The sequence below is a fragment of the Bubalus bubalis genome, chromosome 16 (assembly GCF_019923935.1).
Source record: "Bubalus bubalis isolate 160015118507 breed Murrah chromosome 16, NDDB_SH_1, whole genome shotgun sequence".
NCBI classification, from domain to species: Eukaryota; Metazoa; Chordata; class Mammalia; order Artiodactyla; family Bovidae; genus Bubalus; species Bubalus bubalis.
Window position 1 is genome coordinate 57596857 of NC_059172.1, and position 6564 is coordinate 57603420.

Consider the following 6564-nt stretch of genomic DNA (forward strand, 5'->3'; position numbering starts at 1 on the left):
CTACAAGATGAACCTGTATAGATTTAATAAGACTATGATATCTGTTTGGGGGTTTCATTGTCTAAGAAAAGTATGGAAAAATTAAAATACATTAAAAAAAAGATTACAAAGTTAAAACAAACAGCTATATAAAAATGTTTATTTTTGAGGTTCTCCTTCTGTTTTTAACCAATAAAACATTTTAAACCTTCCATATTCATTTCTTGGGGGGGGGTCTACATTCAATTCTTGATTTAAGTTTGGCTATTCAAGTGAAATCTGATATGGCACTTAATAATTGTTTTAATTTTAAAAGTAACTTTCTTTCCTGCTAGTCAAAAAGCCCTACTTCTCTTGAGACTGACAAGGAGCAATCTCATTTTCTAGATTTCAAAATTGGATACCGAGGACTTCCCTAGTGGTACAGTGGATAAGCATCTGCCTGCTAATGCAGGGGACACAGGTTCGAGCCCTGGCTCACAAAGATTCCAAATGCTTCGGAGCAACTAAGCCCACGCACCACAACTACTGGAGTCTGAGCACTCTAGGGCCCATGGGCCGCAGCTACTGAGCCTGTGTGTTTAGAGCCTGTGCTCCATACAGAAGCCCATGCACTGCAACAAAGAGGAGCCCCGCAGCTAGAGAAACCTGCACGCAGCAATGAAGACCAAGTGCAACCAAAATTAAATAAGTTAAAAAAAGTAGATATGTATTTATTCTTTAAATACAACGTAAAGAAATATATAGCAACAAAACAGCTCCATTTTCCACTCACTAACGGAAAAAATCTATTGCCCAGCTTTTAATATAACACCCAACTATTTCTCATTTATTTCCCCTCCTGGATGGAGCATGTTAGGTGTTTCTGACGCAAAACTTAACTGACACAGGGTTAACTGAGAGATCACTACTAAAATGGAGAAAAATAATTTGTTCTACTTGAATGGGAAAGACTAGAGATCTCTTCAAGAAAACTGGAGATACCAGGGGAACATTTCATGCAAAGATAGGCACGATAAAGGACAGAAACAGTAAGGACCCAACAGAAGCAGAAGATATTAAGACGTGGCAAGAATACACAGAACTATACAAAAAAGGTCTTAATGACTCAGATAACCACAAAGGTTTGACCACTAACCTAGAGCCAAATATCCTGGAATGTGAAGTCAATTGGGCCTTAGGAAGCATTACTTTGAACAAAGCTAGTGGAGGTGATGGAATTCCAACTGAGCTATTTCAAATCCTAAAAGACGATGCTGTGAAAGAGCTGCATTCAATATGCCAGCAAATCTGGAAAACTCAGCAATGGCCACAGGACTGGAAAAGGTCAGTTTTCATTCCAATCCCAAAGAAAGGAAATGCCAAAGAATGTTCAAACTACCATACAATTGTGCTCATTTCACACTCTACCAAGGTAATGATCAAAATCCTTCAAGTTAGGCTTCAACAGCACGTGAACTGAGAACTTCCAGATGCACAAGCTGGATTTAGAAAAGGCAGAGGAACCAGAGATCAAATTGCCAACATTTGTTTGGATATTAGAAAAACCAAGAGAATTCCAGAAAAACATCTACTTCTGCTTCAATGACTATGCTAAAGCCTTTAACTGTGTGGATCACAACAAACTGGAAAAGTCTAAAGAGATGGGAATACCAGACTACCTTACCTGTCTGCTGAGACATCTATATGCAGGTCAAGAAGCAACAGTGAGAACAGGAAGTGCAACAATGGGACTGATTCAAAATTGGGAAAGGAGTATATCAAGGCTATATATTATCATCCTGCTTATTTAACTTATATGCCAAGTACATCACGTGAAATGTCAGGCTGGATGAATCACAAGCTGGAATCAAGGTTGCCCGGACAAGTATCAACAACCTCAGATATTCAGATGATACCACCCTTATGGTAGAAAGTGAAGAAAGAACCAAAGAGCCTCTTGATGAAAGTGAAAGAGGAGAGTGAAAAAACTGGCTTGAATCTCAACATTCAAAAAACTAAGATCATGGCATCCAGTCCCATCACTCATGTCAAACAGATGGGAAAAAAATGGAAACAGTGATGACAGACTTTATTTTCTTGGGTGCCAAAATCACTGTGGACAGTGACTGCAGCCAGGAAATTAAAAGATACTTGCTTCTTGAAAGAAAAGCTATGACAAACCTAGACAGTGTGTTAAAAAGCAGAGGCATCACTTTGCCAACAAAGGTCCAACTACTGGTTTTTCCAGTAGTCACGTATGGATGTGAGAGTTGGACCATAAAGAAGGTTGAGTGCGGAAGAATCGATGCTTTTGAATTGTGGTGCTGTAGAAGACTCGAGAGTCTTTCGGACTGCAAGGAGGTCAAACCAGTCAATTCTAAAGGAAATTAACCCTGAATATTCACTGGAGGGACGGACACTGAAGCTCCAATACTTTGGTCACCTTTTGTGAAGAGCCGATTCACTGGAAAAGACCCTGATGCTGGGAAAGACTGAGGACAAGAGGAGAAAGGAGTGGCAGAGGCTGAGATGGTTAGACAGTATCACAGCTTCAACCGACTTGAGTTCGAGCAAACTCTGGGAGATAATAAAGGACAGGAAATCTTGGAGTGCTGCAGGTTCACGGGGATGCAGTCAGACACAATTTAGCAACTGAACAAGAGCAAACACTCTATGATTACACCATTGAAACCATTTTCCTAGGGATCATTAAAGAAACAAGGATGACGAACTGTGCATATGAGGTGCCTCCCTAATAAAACATATCCAAATACATCCCTCATCACTTAAAAACACAATGCAGGCACTTCACCTACATTTCAGTTCTTGGGATACCATTTTCAGATCTTGTTAAGAACCTAAGAAGAATTTTTTTGACAAACCAGAAGCTGTCTCAAGGAAAGAAGCCAAGGAGAAATTTAAAAACCATCGTATCAGACACAGTTGAAAGAAATAGGTACGCTTATAATCTGTAGAAAAACTGGTTGGGGAAGAGGAGATCACAAGACAAATGGCTGTCAAAGTACTTGAAGATTACTAGGAAGGGACTTAAGGCTTATTCTACAGTGTCTCCAAATGGGAAGACAAGGTCAGTGGATATCATGTACAGAGAGACAAATTTCTCACACACAGAACTGCAAATGACATCATCTGTCTCTCAAAGCAGATTCCTCCAAAGGCAACGCAGAGATGAGGTGAACATCTATTAGAAAAGCATAAAAAGAACTAAAGCATATGAGTAAAGATTGGCCCAGATTAGTGGGGTTCCAGCATTTTTTTAATGTTTTAGAAACTTTTTGAAATGCTCCTTGATATATGTATAGTTATAAATCAGTTGTGAATTGCTGTTAACCTGTGTATTAAATATTACTAAAGGTAATAAAAACTTCATTCCTAAAAAATGCATGTAGAAAGAGGTTCTAAATTTTTTCCTATAGTTAATGGATCACCTTATGCAACCCAGGGCAGTGCATGGAAGTATTCTGAAAGCTGTAATTAGTAACAACAGGAAAAAACACCACCAGAGAGGGATCTGACTCCCATCTCACCTCACTGATTCGTAATTAACTGCCCTCATGCAGCAAGCCATTAGCTTCTGCGATCACAAACAGCAAGTTCAGTTACAAAAGCCCAGCAGAATGGAGATAAAGGTCCAAGGAAATTAACTTATCAGTAGACTCTATTCCAGGCAAACTTTAACTGTCCATTAAAATGAATTCTCTGGGAAGATGAGACTTGTACAGCATTTCCCAATTTTCCGTCTTCTCTACTTAACTCAGACTATGAAAATATAGTACCAGAATTTCCAAATGCTTGTACCAGAGTGGCATAGTGTGTCTAGTTCCAACAACAAAGAATTATAAACCCTCAAGCTGAGCTGGATGCTTCTTGAGTCAGGAAACAGATGGAGAGGGAAAGTCGCACTAAGAATTAAAAAGATTTAGAATGTTTCCACTCTGACCTAAGACTCCTCATTTTCAGAGAGGGCTGGCAGGCTTTCTCTAAAGGAGAAGAAAGGCCTCATCCGGAGTACCCTGCTTCAGTGGACTGGTGGATGGGTCCCCGGGTTTCAGCACATCCATAATTTATTATCAAATGCCCAAGCCAACACATTAAAGCAAGACGATTTCATACTCCTTCCCTGCTCCCCCACAAGGAGGCCACCTTTATATCAGAACAATGTGCCCAGGAGAAGAATCTAAAGACACAAGGCATATCCTAGGCAAGGCATATTGGAATGCTTAGGGGGACAATACCCATGTTCTCTCCACACCTTTAGCACTTCCCCCACATCACCCCCCCTCCCCCATCATACCCCTCATTTAAGGCTGAACGAAATGAGAGCTCTTGGTGGGTCCCGGCGGTCTTCCCTTCCTCCGTGGGTAAGCTCTAAAAAGAGGCCGAAGCTTCATGTGTTTGGTTCTAAATGTTTGTATACACATTATGAAAAGCAACGCTGGCTTGGGAGTCATGGAAAGCAAAACAGTGAGTCACTGTGCAACGGGTACATCACAAACCTGAAGGCCAGAAGATCCTGATCTGGTACATGGACCCGGACCAGATAAAAAGCATCTAAGAAAACCTGTCCACCAATAGGTTTACCTAAGTTGGTTGACCTTGGGCAAATCACCAGCCTCGCTAGGCCTCATCTTTAAAATGAGGTGATGATGGACTGGACAGCCCTCTAAGAAATAAGCTCTTCTGAGTCGTGGCAGTCTATTTTTGAATATATTAAAGGAGGCAACGAGGAAGTTTCTGCACAGTTGAAAATTTTCAAAAAAAGGTCTGGGGGAAAAAAAGTGGTCCGTCTAAAAGCAAGAGCGACTGGTCTGGGTCCGCGCCAATGGCCTCTCAAGACAGAGGAAAGGGGAGAAAAGGGTCAGAGATTCAACCTCGGAGACAGAGGGAAAGTCTGCGGCCGAGACGCCGGGGCAGAAATGTGGCTGGAAACGGGGCAGGCGGCGGCGAGCCCGGGGGGCGGCGGAGGACGCAGGGCGGCCTCCTCCGGGGGGCCGCTCAGGGCCGGGCCGGGCGGCGCGCCCCGCCACGGGGCTCGGCCGCGGGAAGCGGCGGGGAGGCGGGGCGGCCGAGGAAGCGGCAGGCCTGGGGGTGGGGCGCTGGGGCAGGGCTCCGATGAGCGCGGCGAGCGGTCCGGAGGCCCGGTGGCCGGGGCGGGCGAACCGCCGCCGGGCCCGCCGAGACTGCGCGTGCGCGCGAGGGCCCCCCGAGGGTCGCGGGCGGAGGGGGAGGCACGGGGGGAGGGGCCCGGGGGTGGGGGAGGGGACGCGAGGTCGGGGCCTCGCACAATAACAAACCGCAGCCCTTTCCGACCCCCGCCTCTCAGCCGCCCGTTTCCCGCGCCTCGAGATGCACTCACTCAGGCACAGGGTCCGTGCGGGCCCCCAGCGGCTGCGGCGTCGGCGGGTGGCGCGTCTGTCGCTCGCTCAGTCCCGGCGGCCCCGCTCCGGCGCGTCCCTCCTCCGGCCCCAGCACCCGCTGCAGCGCCCCCACTTCCGGTTCCCCTGCCACTCAGGCAAATGGCTTCCGGAAGTCCCGCCCTATCCTGCCCGGCCTTTGCTTGCTTCTGCTAGCTCTCCCTTTCTGCGGGCGCTTGGTGCTAGCCCCCAGGTGTCCTGCGGGGCCCTTTCGAGTTCTCTGCTTTGTTCTCTGCCCTGCCCTTGTTTTGCATGTAGTCTGCGCGACTTGGGCCTCTATCTTTCCTTCCGCTGCATCCCTCAATCCTGCGTTCATATCACCGCAGCGTGGAGATGGCATTCAGGACAATGTGTGGTGACCTCACGCTGACGCCATTCCCTTCCCACCCCGCCAACCTGGCTTCCTTCTCCACCCCGTGGAATAAACCAGATTGCTGCCAGAGGGAGGGGAATAGGGCCCCGAGGTTAATGAGGCAGTGCCTCACATTCATGGGTGGAATTTCTGTTTCTGTGATGAATGTACGGATTTTGGATGACCGCCTCTTAAACTAATACCATAGCAGGGGTATGGAGAGCCAGAGTCTTTTTCTTTTAGAGATCCATCCAGTTTCAGGGAAGACGTGTGTGTTTGTGTGTGCGCGCGCGCGTCACGCGCACACACGTACAGTCAATATGAAAAGACCTGTGCTAAATGCTATATAAATGCGGGATCTGTAACAGCAAAGAGGTGGGGCAAAAGATGAACGCAGGCTATAGTTAGCAAAACGTTTGGTTGAGCAACATCCAGAGCTGGCCCTTTAAAAATGAATGGGATCAATTCAGACCCTTGTCTGAATTGCTAGAGCCTTCCAGAGCTCTGAAAATGATCAGGGGGCTTGTTTTTGCAGACAAAACCCGTTAAGGATTGCTGTGAAAATCTGGAAGCCTAAAGTTTCAAGGTGTATCAAATTATTTTTCAGATGACCTGTGTTGTCAAGTGATTTATCAGGCATATAGAATCCAAAATAATTTGTCCTCCTATAAAATGCTAACTTACCTTAGAATTCTCTTGCAGATGTTCACACAATATATAGCACACCAGTAGGTAAACTGTTGATTTAAATGTTTTATTGAAAAGAATTTGTGTTTGGGGAACTCAAATGATGGTGTCAGGTAGAATAGAAAAAGG

At 45.6% G+C, this 6564-nt stretch overlaps 1 protein-coding gene across 2 annotated transcripts in view; it reads right to left on the reverse strand.

The window, feature by feature from the left end:
• PAFAH1B2 (platelet activating factor acetylhydrolase 1b catalytic subunit 2) overlaps positions 1-5496 on the reverse strand; it is a 28404-nt gene extending 22908 nt beyond the window's left edge. The window contains exon 1 of one of the 2 annotated variants that reach the window (XM_044929719.2): positions 5339-5496. The gene's annotated coding sequence lies outside the window, so the exon portion shown is untranslated. The remainder of the gene's footprint in view (positions 1-5338) is intronic. The other variant, XM_006044733.4, reaches the window with a different exon arrangement.
• Between the last annotated feature and the right edge of the window lie 1068 nt (positions 5497-6564).